Source organism: Manis pentadactyla, chromosome 14 (genome assembly GCF_030020395.1).
Source record: "Manis pentadactyla isolate mManPen7 chromosome 14, mManPen7.hap1, whole genome shotgun sequence".
Lineage (NCBI taxonomy): Eukaryota > Metazoa > Chordata > Mammalia > Pholidota > Manidae > Manis > Manis pentadactyla.
In genome coordinates, this window is record NC_080032.1 from 51,820,322 (window position 1) to 51,837,315 (window position 16,994).

A 16,994-nucleotide genomic window follows, 5' to 3' on the forward strand; every position below is an offset into this window, starting at 1 on the left:
TTTTTAACATTTTTCTTTTTTCTCTTTTCTTTGTTTATGGTAAAGGGGGTATGTGGTGATCAAAGAGTATAAAGATGTGTCTGCTGTACATAAAAAGCATCAGTTCTGCCTGTCCTGAAGGAAGCCAGAGCTAGTCTTCTAGGCTTAAATATCCCACAACATTGGTTCTCAAACTTTAACATATATCAGAATCTCCTGGAGGGCTTGTTCAAACAGATTTCTGGACTCCACCTTCAGTTTCTGATTCAACAGATGTAGGGTGAGGCCCCCACGAATTTTCATTTCCCACAAGTCCCCTGCTGATGCTGATGCTGCAGGGCCAGGAGCTCTACACTGAGAGTCACTGCCCAGCCCTATAATCTAAGTTCTGCTGCCATCCACACACACCTACACTGGGCCAGGGACCCAAAGGTGTTGAGGTGAGGCTCATGCCCTCCAGGTGCTCACAGTCAAAGTGGGGCAACAAGCACACACAGACAAGAATTCCAGGTAGAATTCACTGAGCACTCGCGAAGGGGAGACAGCATCAATGCTCTTTTGCTGGGCCTCAGTTTCACTCCCTACATCCCAGGCCTCTGGTGGTGCCATCATACTGCTCTTCCAGCACTAGCTCTTCCCCTCTCTGATTGGGTGGCCAGGGTGGAGAGCTGTTCCCAGAAGGAACCTTGGTTTCTTAAGGGGTGGGTGGAGAAGCCTGGAGGTAATTTCTTCCACTAACAGGCCAGGAAAGCCTTGGAAAGGGTCCAGAGGGCCTGGACACAGATTAGTAGCACGTGATATGGAAGGGTGAGGTGAAGATGGGTATTACTCCCCTCGCCCAATCTCTAACCCCCAAATCCTAACTCTTCATGTCCAAATGTCACCCTTAATTTAAGGCTTGGCTTAGATGCCGGCGTCTCTTTGAAGATTTCCCTACCCTCTACCTCCCCTGTCCCACCTGGGACCCACCTTTGGACAGTTACAGCATTTTATTCTTGCCTCTTCTGTGGCAGCCATTTCTTCTTCCTCCTACATCAGTCCAGTCTTACCTCTCTTGCTGACTGAGAATTCCATCGTTCCTCAGAATTCTCCATTGCACGTGGCACCATGGATGGCATGTCAGAAAATTAAAGAAAGAATGAGCAGAGCTCATGTCACACAAATCACTTCAACTCCCAACCCCGCGGTGTGCAGTAAGAGAAGCAGAGGGGAGGGAAGCTGGGATAAAGGCAGGAAGTGAGCGGCAGGTTGGCCAGTTGCAAAGCTGGAGGCTGGGCTGCAGCGCTCCTGGGGTTTGCCAGGGACTGACGAGCTAGTGAGGGTCACAGGAGTTCCAGGATTCACTCACTCACTCATTCACTCGCTTGCTCAGTTCTCCTTTGTTCCTTAGTATCCCTGCTGTGGCCAGACTCCCTTGGGTAGATCTGCCCTCACCCCGAGCCCTCCTTGAAACAGAACTCAGCATTTGATGTGCCCCTCAAAACAGGCCACAGTGTACTAACAGAGGAAATGACTTACTGGTCACTTTGTTGGAGGGAAGGGAGAGGGCATTGACCTCACACAGCACAAAGCAAAAACTCCTTAATTCCTCAGTGGATATCTTAGTTCCCTTCAGAACCCTCTTCTGCTAGCCCCCTCACATCTCCCTTTTGTCCTCCAAACAGCCTCTAAAACGCTTTGCTGTATGTCATATCTTCTCCAGTGTGATACTTCACTGTGCAAAATGGAAGCCTGCCAGCCACAATCACCTGCGTTCCCTCAGCACATCCCTTGAGGGCCCTAGGGGACTCCTCTCCCACCTTCAGTCTACCAAACATGTGAGCTCTTACCAGCCAGCCTCTAAGCTGCTCCCCCTCTGTGGTCATGCCCTCATGGAGGCCCCCCAAGATAGAGCTGGTCTGCATGACAGATAGAACTGGTGGTGGTAGACTGTGTACCATCTGGACTTAAATCAAAACGACTTTGAAACTCATGCTTTATTCTTCTGGACCACATGGTCCTGCAGCCTTGAACTGCAGTGTAAGATGTCCAAATATCCTGAGGCCATCTGACACAGGATGCACCTTGGGAGATCCCGATGCTGTCCCATGAGTCATACATCAGCTTGAGGGCCCCAGACTGAAGATAGCCCTATTTCCCTGCTTCTCTATATCCCCTCTGCCCCACCTACCCTCTCCAAACTTCCACTCTAGTCCTGTAGCAAGGCAAACTCCCTGCTGGAAACCTCAGTGAGTTCCATAGCTCCCAGAGTAAAAGCCAGGCTCATTAGTGTGGCCCCAAAGGCTCTGCATCATGTGTCCCTGCCTTGGCCCCTAACCTCCTCTCAGGCACTCCACTCCACGTCCTCTCAGCTCTCCATGCCCCCACCCTAGCCCCTGGCCCTCCTCAGTCCCTCCGACAAACAGACTAGTCCACTGCAGGCCTTTGCCACGGTTCCCTCACCAATGGCTCTTTCTACACTGTCCTAGGGCTGGTGCTTTTTTCTCATCTTAGTATTGGTGTCTCTCAGCTTGAATGATACCAATTCCAGGGGGCTTTTCTAGGTCCCATCTCAACAAGGTTCCCAGGCTTAGTCCTTGTTATCACTACAGCACTTACCATAGCTCACAAAACAAAAATCATTTTAAAAGTCTATCTGTCAGCTTACTTGCTTTTAGTCAATCAGCCTCAGTAGGAAGTAAGCTCTAAGAGGTCAGGGATGGTATCCATCTCATCTGCCACACCCAGAGCAGGCCTCGAGCACAATGGGTGCTGACTATGAATGCCAAAAACTGTTCCTGTACATGCATGAAAAGCTTTCGTGCAGCCACCAGAACCTTCTTCCCAAGAGTCCCCCTGCTTATTAAGTCCTGTTACTGTCCAACACCATAAATAGATTATATTTCTAGATATGACTGGGTCTAAGAGATCCAGTATTTCTAGTTCTTATAAAAGCATTATTAATTTAAAAAACTTATTACAGGCAATTTCAAACATACACAAAAATAGAGAACAGGGTGATGAACCCAGGCTAACCCATCAACAGCTTCAACTCTCAATCGCAGCCAGTCTTCTTTCATTGACCCCATTGCCCACTGTCCCCTATTTTATTCTGAAGCAAATATCATACATTGTATCATCTGCAAATATTTCAATATGCATTTAATAAATATGCCTTTTATAGAAGAAAGTATAACCACAATAACTTGATCACACATTGAAATATTTTTTTAAATTCCTCAATATCATAAAATATATGGTCAGAGTTCAAATTTCCAATTGTCTCATAAATGTCATAAATAGTGTGGTTATCCCCCACCTCTCCTTCTCTTCTTTCCAGTTTGCTTAAATCAGGAACTGAATAAGGTCCACACATATGATCAATGGATGTGTCTTTTAAGTCTCAATCTATCCCTCTATTTCAATCTCTTTCTCTTTTCTTTCTTGTTCTATTTATTTCTTGAAGAAACCAGGTTGGTGATCCTGTGGAGTTTCCTACTGTATTAGCTTGGGATGCTGTCTTGCCAATGAGTTTCAGCCTCGGGCAAGGTCACTATGGATTCAGTGAGACTGAAGAAATGACGGTGGAATGTTCTTGGGGTGGAAGGGTCTATACCCAACTTTATTCCCATGGTGGCAGGTCAATCACTAGAATCCTATCCACTCAGAGTGAGTATGCATGCAGCAAACTGGTCTCTGCCTCTGGGCCTCTCTGCCCCCACAGCCATCTCAGTCTCTGTCCTCAGTGCTGCCACCACTCCAGCCTCTGCTCTCCTGCAGCCATGCAGAGCACTGGGTGGAGCTCTTTATACAGAGTCAATAGCAATGTATTGCCCACATGTGTGTAGTAAGCAAGCCAGCCAGGGCCAGGTGAGAATCCTGGCCATAAGAACTTGCTTCACTTTATCCACAGGGATCTATTCCCTTCTCTGAACAACCAGTTCTGTAGCATTAGGGCCCAACCCTTATGATCTCATTTAACCTTAATTACCTCCTTATAGCCCTTATCTCCCATACAGTCACATTTGGGATTAGGTCTTAAATATATCAATTTGGGTAGTGGAAGGGACACAATTCAGTCCATAAAATTTACAGTCTGGACTTAGTTGATTGCATCCCCATGGTGTCATTTAACATGTTCTTACATTCTCTGTATTTTTTGTATTTTGGTAGGTGGGTCTACTTAATAAGGTTAAGATTTAAGTTTCTGAAAGATGATTTCATAGTAAAACTGTATACATCTGTCTTGCCAATGGGTTTCAGCCCCCAGCAAGTTCACTATGGATTCAGTGTGACCAAAGAAATGACAGTAGAATGTTTCTTTGGGGTGAAAGGGTTTATTACCCAGCTTGTTCTCATGGTGGTAGGTCAAGCACTAGCATCTCTGCCTCTGCCTCTCTGCCTGCACAGCCGCAGCCATCCTCTGGGCCTCTCTACCTGCACAGCCACCCTCTGGGCCTCTGTCCTTGGTGCTGCCACCACTACAGTCTGTGCTCTGCTCTCCTGCAGCCTTGTAGCCATGCCACCATGTTGCCCAGAGCACTGGGCGAAGCTCTTTATATAGCGTCAATAGCAACATATTGCCCACACGTATGTAATGAGCTAGCCAGCCAGGGCCAGGTGAGAATCCTGGCCACAGGAACTTTCATTTTATCCACAATATCCATCTATAATACTAGTTTATTTACAAAAGAATCCCATATTTATGAACAGGTTTATAGTTTAATTATCCAAAAATGGAATCTAACTCCCAAAGCATACAGAATACAAAGTATATTTTCTTATAATAACCTGTCAAATTTTTCAAAGGTGAAATCATAAAACACAGTAATGAGAGCTAATATTTAATGAACACCATGTGTCAGACACTTTGCCTTTATTATTCAAAACAATATTGTCATACAGGAATATGGTTTCTTAATTTTGCCAATGGAGAAAATAAGGTCTTAGGAAACCTTCTTAGACAGGCTTTTAAAAACATCTTCTCAAATATTTACTTAAACACTGTCTTGCCAATCAGTTTCAGCCCCAGACAAGTTCACTATGGATTCAATGAGACCAAAGAATGACAATGGAATGTTCTTGGGGTGAAATGGTTTATACCCAACTTTAGTCCCACAGTGGCAGGTCAGTCACTAGAATCCCATCCACTCAGAGCGAGTCTGCATGCAGCAAGCTGGTCTCTGCCTCTGGGGCTTTCTGACCCCACAGCCATCTCAGTATCTGTCCTTGGCGCTGCCACAACTGCAGTCTTGTTTCCACTCTCCTGCAGCCTTGCAGCTATGCCACATGTTGCCCAGAGCACTGGGGGGAGCTCTTTGTATACAGTCAATAATGATATATTGCCCACATGTGTGTAGTGAGCTAGCCAACTGAAACAGGTGAGATTTCTGGCCATAGAAACCTTCAGTTTATCCACAAATGTCAAGTGAATTAAATTATCTTTTGCAAACGCTTTAGGTGAGAACTGGTTGGGGTGTTATATCACGAGAATTCTCCCTGGAAGAGCTAGAGCAGGTTGTCAATCAACAGTCACCATCATAATATCAAGGTTCCCCACAGCAGTTTGATCCTCTGTGAGACTTAAGTGCAAAAATACATGTAGATAGATTGTGGGAAAAATGAAAGTTCCTATAGCCAGGATCTTCACCTGACCCTAAACTACTTGATGATATAATCAGCCTACTGCTCCCATACCTGTTGGCAATTATTGACTGAGTCACTATGTAAAGAGCTCTGCCCAGTGCTCTGGGCAGAGGCACAGAGGTGGGTCATGGACCTGCAGACTGCTGGATGCTGATGTGAGTCTAGTGCTCAACCTACTGCAGGAAGAATAAAGCTGGGAATAAACCCATTTACCCCAAAAATGTTCCATTGTCATTTCTCAGTCTCACTGAATCCCCAGTGAACTTGCCCAGGGCTGAAACACTCAGGTATGATATATATACTCCCCCAACCTGACTCGTCATATTTCCTATTATTTGTTTGAGTTCCCACTGTCTGCTTGTGCTTTCTACTTTTATACATCTTCACCAATTTTGGATTTAAAAGAAAATCCTCACATGGTTGGACACTAGCACTGCAAGGAGTTTTTTATTTTGTTTTTAAATGGTGATTACTGTATACAGGGTTCTAAAATCCACTTTATGGATTAATCCTATTATTCCTTACAACAACCCATTCAAATAGATGCTATTATCCCATTTTATAGATGAGAAAAACAAGAGCCAGAGGAGTGAAATGACTTGCCTGAGGTAACCCAGCCAGTGGTGTCTAGATTGGGATCCAAGGAATCTGGCTCCCATATGTTCTCAAAATGTCAAGGGCCTCACATGTTTACAGCCTCCTTCAACACTCAAACATCCGGGGCAGAGATCTTACAGACTGTTGTTCTTCAGGGCCATGGTGCCACAGTGATGTAACAACTGGCTCACTACTGCCTTAGTCTGTAACTTCTTGTCCTCCATCATCCACGCGTGGTTCACACCCAGTTCAACACCAGAGCAATTCGAATTCCTGAAAAGCAGCCTATAATCCAGAAAGCTATGTCTCAAGCACAGCAGGACCTCCCCATTAGCCAGTGTCTGTTCTCCTCATAGCAGCCTGCACCATGGGTGAACTTGCCTTCATGCTAGGATTCCGATTCATGCACAAAAGTGCCGCACACGGCTGGGAAAGGGTGAGTCAGAAGAATAAGAAAGGGCAGACAGGAGTGGGTTTGTTTGGGAGCTGGCCCTGCATCAAAGTGTGAATGCCAGATACCCACCAAATGATGAGCTGGCTGGGTCCACCAGATGACTGTAAGAGGCCTTATTTACTATCTACCCATTTTGGGAGCCAGGCAAAACCCCTCCTCTGATATAAGCAAGACAACCCATGCCTCTTAAGGTCTTCACTCTGGCTTCCCAGGACACTGTTATTCTAAGACAGAGCTGGAGAAATACAAATGCTTTTGCTTGTGCTATGACCCCAAATACTGCGACATGCCCTTCTAGTGTAGAAGTTAGATGCTTGGCTCTATCCTTGCTAGCTGTGTGACCTTGAATAAGTAAGCAATCCCTCTAGGCCTCAGTGTTCTCATCTGTAGAATGTGGATGACAATGGAGTCGGGCAAGGACTAAAATGACTTACTACATATAAAGCACTTAGCACAGTGCCTGACACCCGCAATTACTGCAAAAATATTACCTCCACCACTAATGTAGCCTGTGGCAATGTACTTCACTTTTCTGTACCTCCATTTCCTCCTCTGAAAACTGGAATAACAGAATTGACCTCCTGGGTTGTGTGGAGACCAAAATGAAGAAAATGTAATGAAAGTATTGTAGAAAATATAAGACACCTTACGAATGAAATTTTTTAAAAATAGGTAATAGTGATTATCACAATTTAAAAATTAGCAGGGACCCCAAAGACATGTTGCAATAAGCCTTCATACCGATATCCATGAGACAGACATTGGAAAGCCCATGAGGTTTGAGATAAAGCGCAAACCATTAAAAAAAAAGTTGAAAGAGAACTGAGAATTGAATTTGGTTTCACTCTGAGGCTAACAGCTTAAAAGTAGCTGCTGAAAAGTAATTCCTACTATGATATGTTATCCAAATTACTGATCATTAAGCCAAGTATGAACAATGACTAATGCAAACTTCATCAGATGTATGAAATGAGTGGGTCATCCCAGGAGAGCTCCCAGAGCCCCCGCACCAAACCCCTCTTTAGGGCAGCACACCTCCCTGCCCTCACCTTCCCACAGCCAGAGGGCAGGTAGCCACAGTCCACGGTTCACGGCCATAGATCTGTCTGGAAGACTAGTGTGGATAAAATGAAAGTTCCTGTGGCCAGGATTCTCACCTGGCCCTGGTCGGCTAGCTCACTACACATGTGTGGGCAATGCATCATTATTGACTGTATATAAAGAGCTCCACCCAGTGCTCTGGGTGACACAGTGGCACGGCTGCAAGGCTGCAGGAGAGCAGAACAGAGGCTGGAATGGTGGCAGCGCCAAGGACAGAGGCCCAGAGGACGGCTGTGCGGGCAGAGAGGCCCAGAGGCAGAGACCAGCTTGCTGCATGCAGACTCTCTCTGAGTGAACAGGATTCCAGTGATTGACCTGCCACCATGGAAATAAAGTTGGGTATAACCCTTTCACCCCAAGAATGTTTTACTGTCATTTCTTTGGTCACACTGAATCCATAGTGAACTTGCTGGGGACTGAAACCCATTGGCAAGGCAACTAGACTCTCAAACTAGACTACTTCTGTTTGCCTGCACTGAAGACCACAGAGCTCAGTGGAGCTCTGTGCGGGAGCCCAGGCGGAAGTGTGACTGAGGGACTTGGAAACACTGAGATGTGTTTCTCAGATGTTGAGATCCCTCAGTTGCCCATACAGCCTCCCATGTCTCTGGTGGGGTTCCCCAAAAACAGATGCTGAAGTGGGGGTTACTGTGTGCAGCAGTTATTAAGGGCTGCCAGGAGAAGCTAGCAGGAGGTGGGGGAACAGGACAGGGAGGCAAGGAAAGGCAAGCTGGGTGTGTTTCAGCACTTCTGGGAGGGTGGCTTCCAACTGAATTCTGAAGTAGAAGTTATACTTTGGAGGTTATCCCCACTTCAGGTGAGGGAGGAGTGACCCGAAACTGTAAAGAAACCTGAGAACCCTGGGCAGCACAACAACAGTGTGGCTGCTGTACTCCATTGCAGAAGGCCACCGCATACAGCTCCTCCCTGCAGCCTGAGAAGTGTGTCTGGACCAGCAATCTCACATTTTCTTTCCATTTATCTTATGGTTTTCTGACTGTTCTCTATAGAGTTTTCTCTGGGTCACCATAAATTTAGGAGAGCTCAGCTGGTAAGGACTCCATGAACAATTCTAATTCATATATATTCACAGCTTCTGCATGTGCTTTTGCTTAAAAATATGGGTTTCCACAGCTGAAAGAGAGGCTAGAAAACTACCGTGGCAGACCATGGTCAAAATGAGCGTATTAGTTTTCCACAACTGCATGACAAATCGCCAAGAACTTAGAAGTTTAAAACCACACACATTTTTACCTCACAATGTCTGTAGGTCAGAAGTCCAGCCACAGCTAAGCTCAAGGTTTCATGAGGCTGTGATCCAGGTACCAACCAAAACTGTGGTCTCTACAGAGGCTTCACTAGGGTACAATCTGCTTCCAAGCTCCTCTGGTTGTTGGCAGCATTGATCTCCTTGTAGCTGTAGGACCAGGGCCTGTTTCCTCGCTGGCTGTCATTGGAGGCTACTCTCAGCTGATACAGGCCTCATGAAGTTCCATGTCATGTGGCTCCCTCCATAGGCGCTCTCATGATGTGGCAGTTTTCTTCCTCAAGGCAGCAATGGAAACTCTCTAGTGCATGCTAGCAGGCCAGAGCTACATATGTGTATAGTAACATAATCGTGAGTTATGTTACATCATCCTTGCCAGAGTCTAGAGTGAGTCACTGGTCCTACCCACACTCAAAGGGGAGAGATTATACAGGGTGTAAAATTGGGGCCATGCTGGGGTCTGCCCATGGTTATGGAGGAAGAAGGATGTTTAGTAGGTAAAAGCCTTGTGGTATAGTAGCAAGAACTGCTTCATTCCTACTTCTTCCTTTCACACCATCTGGGTCTGAAGCAAGCAAGCAAGGTCTTTCCCGTGCAGACCCTGAATAACTTTAGTCTGTTGCCTTACTTTCCAACCTGTCCTATCTGTGTGCATTTTGCTACATTGTCACCTGTCTCTGGATCACTGGTTCAGTCTTGGGCTCTCCCTGGCTACTCACATAGCCTTGTCCCCTCTCAATATTCTTATAGCTGTTGCCACTCAATAACCTTCTTTTAGTTAATTTACTGCCTCAATTTTCATGTATTTGATCTAAACTTCACATGGGAAAAGGCTAAAGCCCACTGACAAACATAACACATTAAAATTATTAAACAGGCAAATCATGGTTCAATTTTTTTAGATAAAAAGAAGCTATTTTAGATTAATTGTACCTGATTTCCTTGATAAATTTGACATCATTTAGGGTTTTTTAGCCTTGTGGTAATTTTTTTTCAAAAAAACCCTATAGTATATCAGCTTTAGGGAATTTGGCTGGCATTACTAAAAATCACATTTTGCTGAAAGCTTGTTGGATTTAGAGCTCACATTTTATGTAAAACTTGGAGACTTTGATTCTTAATAGTTCCAATTTATTATCTCTCTAAGGTCTTAAAGTGCTATTATAATTTATTTCACCAATGGAAATGGTTAATAGTAAATGTTAGGGAATGAATAACATGTTATTCATCCAATACTACCAGAAAAGAAACCTAAGAATTCACCAAAGAAACAAAGGAATTTGAGAGCTGAAGATCATTTCAGAGATTGGCTTATCAAGTATGGCTAATCAAGTATGGCAAATATTTGGCACAGATGCCCCAACTCCCCCAACCTGTGCCCATGGCAGGCATCATCAGTCAATCACTAGATTCTTCTGTTGAACCTTAATAGAGCTTCAGAATTATTTTCAATTCTCAGAAAGAACTATTGATTTAGATAGGACTCTTCAGTTACAAGTAATAGAAATCAACTGAAACCACATTGAGGAAATAAGGAGGGATTTCATACAAACATGCAAGGGTGACCCCAAAAAAGTCAAGCATAACAATGCAGCTAGGTCTCAGGAACCAGGAACCAGGAGGCCACCAGGACTCTGTCCCTTATCTATGTGTGTTTCTGCCTGCTTGTTTCACTTTTTCTCTCTGCAGTCAGGCTTTCTCTGCACTGCCAATCTGCTTGAGGTCATGTGGCCACTCACAGCACCTGTGTTGACTTTACCCCTACAGCCTCCTACAAAGACTATTTCTGAATCTCAACATCAAATTCCCAAGGGAGAGACTCTGTCCTCAGGTCAGGTGACCACTTCAGGCCCAAGCAGCTATAATCTACAAGGAAGTGACAGCACTCAAAATGCGCATGGAGTACCCACTCCTGCAGAGAAGGGAGCACTTATCAGAGCGGGCAAGATGGCTCACAGCCTAAGCAGACAACCCAGAGACATTTTCCGTTACTGTTATTGGTCAATAGGCAGTGGTACAAGAGATTTGGTACAAACATTTTTTCCTTGGGATCTAGATCAAGGCAGACCAATAGCACTTCTGGGTATAGCCAAAATGTCCTATATCTGCATATTTGAGCTTGTGAGCACTTGAAATGGTCTGAGGAACTGAATTCTTACTTATTTTTAATTAACTTAGGTCATTTACTTAAATAGGCATAGGTAGTGAGTGGCTACCATATCTGTACAGCTAGGCCTTTCCAGTTTAAAGATAAGGAAACTGAGCTCCGAGACCACATAACTAGTTAATAACATAACTGGAACTAAAAGCTTGTTCTCCTCTCTCTTTTTAATTTTCCATCTATTAATTGGGATTGAGGAATCTGCATAAGTGATTTTCCCAGATAATTCAAAGTTGCCATTTCAAATGCCCATTCCTAACCATTCTTTGACAGAAAGCTTTCTGAACATATTGCACACTTCCCTGCCTTGGAAAGAAGCCAAATGGCCATAATTGTAGACTTTCCTTAATAACATAAAGTTGTAATTGTGCACCTCATTTGCCATTCTGGGTCATAATGATGAAGCCCTCTGAATAGGGCCATGATGCCTACAGGGCTTTTCTGCACTTAACATCTCTGCAGCAGGGAGTGACTGGGCTGCTTCCTTTCTCTGTCTCTTCATGAGTGGTGGCTTCTGACAGCATCCTACCTCCCTTCACCAGTTCAGCAACTAACCAAGTCCAGGACCATGACCCATCAGTGGGCTTCATTCCACCCTCAGTTCTAAACCTGGGGGAGTTTCACAACTGAGTCAGGTACACAAGGTTTTGTACAAAATTTTCTACAACAGTGTTTTCCTTAAAGGTCTATGGTGATGTGAGCCTCATAAAAGCTGATTGCAGGACAAATGGTATGATGTTTTGACTTATTTTAATTGTGCCACTCAATATGTCGATATTGCCATGCCTAGGGTGCTAAGGTAGGATTGTGCACGGATTATTTTGGGAATGGATTCCAGGGCTTTTTCTCCATAGTGTGTTCTCACATCATGGAACAGGAAAAATTAATGAGTCTTCTGAAAATAATCAAAACACTAAAGTGACTTGTAGGAACACTAAAAGGAATAATAATAAACTCATTTAAGTACTCTCTACTTAATGCAGAGGTCAGACTTGGAGTAATTGTATCTATTCAAAACATATCTGAGTGCATGGGAGCCAGAAAAGGCTCACAGCAAGGGGAGCAGCTGCCACAAAGCCCAGGCACTGCAGCCCCGAGCCTGTGGCCGGGAGAAACAAGACACTCTGGTGGCCTTAAGCCTGCATCTCATGCTCCACTCCTGGATCTAGAGCAGGGTACGTGAGAAGGGTGGCTCAAAAGGAAATCTGAGTTCTGCTTAACTTGGCTGCCAATATGTGTCTGTGCCCTCTGTTCATCATCTCGTGGGAGGATAAAATCCATTTCACAAAGACTTCTCTTACACAACTACAATGTCGGGTTTCGGGGGCATCTGTGAAGGCAACTTTCAGTTAGCTAGAAAAACTGTTTGTGTAAAGGCACCACCACCCGACAGGTGTTCATGTGTTACTTGGCCTTCTGGAACAGCTTGAGGATTCGCTCACGGGAGGCACTCATTCTGCCTGTACGCTGCTTTAGAAAATAACGCCCCCGACACGTTCATCTCTCCATTAGTTATTTTTAGTCCAGTTTTGATTTTCCACGAGGCAGGCTCCTGGTGCCGTGTTCAGCCCACTGTTTGCCTTTTCCACCTCCCACTGGCACACATTTGCTGCAGCTCGTGGCAACTTAGAATTCCCCCGGCGCAGCCCCGCCCCCAAAGATGCCGGCAAACCCAAGTAAGTTACCCGCCTCTCCCCAGCCTTTCTCTGGCGCATCTGGGGCCACCAGAGTCGGGCTGGAGCCAGGGGCAGAGAGCCCCAGAGGGCCTGAAGACCAGAGCATGGGGCTCTCCAGCTAGGGAGAGAGATCGGTTGCTTGTCGTCTCTTTTCACAGGGTGGCATCATTTTGTTGTTTGAAGTGTTATGTATTCCAAGACATGTGACACACCCTCCCTTCCTCAAATTCCAGATGAGCACAGAAACGAATTCCTGTCTCATCAGGATCATTTCTTTTCCATCTGCACTTGAGCTGCCGAGAAAGTGGGCCTTTTGTTATGAAGGTTACCGTCTAGGTCTCCTAACCGCTGAGCCAGAGCCGTTCACCTGCTAGCTTAGCACTGTGGTTCTCAACCTTGGAGCTCTGATGCATAGGCCTCAGCCTCAGAGATTCGGAGTTTCGCTGGTCAGAGGAAAGGCCTGCACGTTGGGCTTTCCAAACACGCCAATGTGATGGCAGCCAGGGTTGAGAGCTGCTGGCTCAGCACCTCACCGTGGCTGCGAGCCCCACTCTCCAATCCTACCACTGTGGCTCTGCCGACTCAGAGCAAATGTTTAAGTGGGACGGGGAGAGGAACACCCACATAGAACAATTCGAGTGCCATTGGCAGGGTCAACATTTCACTCACTCATTCAGTTAACGAACCTTTGTCAAGGGCTGCTGCTAGGATGGGTGGAAGGAAGCAAACTGCAGAGGGCAGACCTCAGGAACACAACTCCCTGGAGGAAGCAGCCATGTCTCTGGGCCCCCAGGGTCCCCCACAGGTACCTGCAGGCCTTCCTCCTTTCATGTTTATGCCCAGTTAGTGACTCATAATGTGTCACTGAACATATATAATCCCATGCCTGTCATCTCTGGCTGCTCTACAGAATGCAGTGGTTGATTTATGACAGTTATCTCTGCTAATAAAGTTCACTTTTTTACTGCAGAGTTATAAATACATATGCAGCTTGTATATTCGAGGAGGCATGTGGGAGGAAACGCTGAGCTGTGGGGCCTTCCAGAACAGAAGCCACTCCCTGGCACCTGCACAGACATAACTTTCCTGATCCCCCCAAAAAGGCTCATCTTCTGGGCTTTCTTATAAAAAGGATTTACTGTAAACAGTCTTGGTGAGAAGAAATTAGCATCCTTGACATTTGTACTCTTTCCTTGGGCCCCCAAACAGCCTTCAGCTACTTTTCCTTTTCCCTGGGGAAAACAGGTTGCACAGTCTCTGAGGAAGCGGGAGTGGTGTTAACTGGAATGTAAAGCAACAGCCAAATGGAGATCAGGAGATGAGCAGCAGGAATGGGGGATGGATGATCTTGTAAATCTGAGCCATGCAAATAAGTTCATTAAATCTAGGATGTGCTCAGGGTGCTACTAAGGCATATAAAGCAGCAGTAGACAAATAAATCTGGCCAGTTATCTGGAATAGAGCTAATGGAAGAATTTTCTAAAAGGAGCTTTACCTTTTTACTGAATGCACTTAACACTATAAATTACCAGTCAGCTAACTTTAATTGTACAATTTGGCCTGGAATTTGAACTGCTTGCAGGAGATTGTACCTTGTGGGTAATAACAGGTATGCTTAGTGAATGCTACATAGCTATTTCTTTAAAATATATAGCTAGCTACTTTGGTAACAAATATGTTTACATGCAAGGAAAATACGATTATGGTGCGGTATATCAAGTAGTAGGTACTGCTGGTTGTCTAACCAACAGCTTTTTCCTCATTTTCCTTGCTAGTCAAGCACTGATTTGGAAGGGGGGAATGGGTTTCAATCCTCCCCCGTGTGACATAGTTGAGTGTAACTTCACCTTACCTCTCCTCCTGCCTCCCAGGATCAAAGGGCAATCCTAACAGGCCTAAGCCAATCCCAGGGGTCATCCCCCTTGCTGGGGCTGGTCTAGGGCAGCCATGCTGGATTCTTTGCTGCCAGCATGGCATCGCCACCATTCCCTTCCAAATCTAGGAACCCTGCTTCCCAGAATCAGTCTCTGTCCTGTTTCAGGTTATTGCTCACAAGAGGAACTTGGGTCAAATTTGCAAATAGGATAGTTGTCACTGTATATGGGTGGGTGGATCTGGGGCACACTTGAGGAATTACACTCACACATGTTTAAGGCTAAGGTTGTTCAGGGTCAACAATTCTGATCTTCAAGGATAGTTTCTGAACTCTGCTTCCCACCACCTCCTGCTCTCCCAGAAATCATGTATGCCCCCAATTCTATATTAAACCCTTTGTATCTAGAATGCACGGGGCTTTAGTTTCCCACCCTGAATGCTGACACAGTGGCCATGTGATCCAGTTCTGGCCAATCGGCTGGAGGACTTCTCACTCCTGAGAAAGATTCTGGAAGACACAGCTTCTATCTGCCCCTGGACGACTTGGTATTTGGATGCAATGCCTGGTACAGCTGCCATGATTTGCTGCCAGCCTGCAATAAAGCCAGTGTGTGAGTAGAAGGCAGAGGCAAGAGTAAGGCCCAGCAAAAAGAGCTGGAGGCCTGATGTTACCTGCAGTCAGTGGTCTTGTAATCGAGCAGTTTCATTCAGCAAGAAAGCAAGTGTTAAGACAGTTTGACATTGGCTGCCATGTTTTCTGGGGATGATTCACATCTGCTCGCCATCCTTTTCTTGTTACACTCCCACCCTCCAGGCAAATGAAGACTAGGAAATTTCTGTCTCACTGTATCACACACCTTTGGAAGCACTGTGTGAGTTATTGGTTTGCTTTGACAGATGTGTCTGCAATATTGCTGCACCTTTTTCAAACTCTAATAATACTTTAAAATACACTTACATTGCCAAAGCACTAGTACAATCATATCATTTTGAATTTCTTCTTGTTTTACCCACAGGCAGTCCTCATTTGCGTGGTCATATAGGCATGTGAAAATGATCGTGAAACTGCACAAATCAATCTTCATAATCAATAGGAAACTTTATAGTTGGTTCATAAAAATGTTTGCCAAAATATTAAAAACCCTTCCTTTCATGTATGCATACACAGAGATACTTTAAAAATAGTAAAACTAATATTTATTTAATAAATTGTTACTTAAATGTTAGAAACATTGATAAAATGTTTTATTTCCTTAAAAAGTTTTATCAAGAGTAGTTTGAACAATGCTTACCTTCTGAGCATCTTTTCTGTGCCTTGGTAAATTGCCGTATCATTTCTAATCCTCTTCCAACATTTTATCCTTTACACTTTCAGTGAAATATCCTGGAGAGCTCCTTTACTGTAAAATTTTTGTCAGTGTCACTTCCTCCAGGACTTCATCCCTTTTTACATGCCACTCATTTAAGTTGGTAAGTCTGCCTTCTGGCTGCATACCTGAAGTTTCTCGAATGGCAGCAGTGCCAACATCCTCACTACAGAAATATATACATTATTTGTAACCAAAATAATCCTGATATAGGAACTGTCATTACTATCATTGTTGTATATTCCATACAAAAACATACTGGTGAGTTCTAAATCAGAGAGAATATCAGAATTTGAAGAGAACTATGTACAAACCTTTGGGGCCTGCCTCTGGAGAAGCAGAACGTGTGTCGTTGAATTCTCCCATCCTACTGTATACTGACTTCCTAATACATGGTTCTTCCCCAGGTTCCCCTTGAGCATCACAAACCTAAATTATTTCGGTATTAGAACCTATCTACCCTTCTGGGAGAAAGAAAAGAGGGATGTGAGATCCAGGTTCCACCTGAGGAAATTAGCTGCACCCAGAGGAAGAAGAGCTGTGTTAGGTCACTATTGCCCAGGCTGGCACTCAGTCACCTTACAGGTCACAGGGCAGCAGCTCCTGGAGCCCTGTTAGGACTTTGAGGCTATGTCTAGGCTCAGCAGAAGAGTATTATAATTGATTAGCAACCTCTGTCATAGTTAAGGAGGAAGAATGAGCATGTGTGCTCTGTACAGGCTCTTCCTGGCCTAGAGCCTGGCTCTTAGTTGTTAAGGTCAGATGTTCACATTTGCCAACATGTCAAAGGTATTTGATATCCCAGGGATTGATCCACACCAACCCAGTTCATAAGACACTGATATATAACTGAGAAACATGGTTTATGGACTTGAATTAGAAACAAAACTAT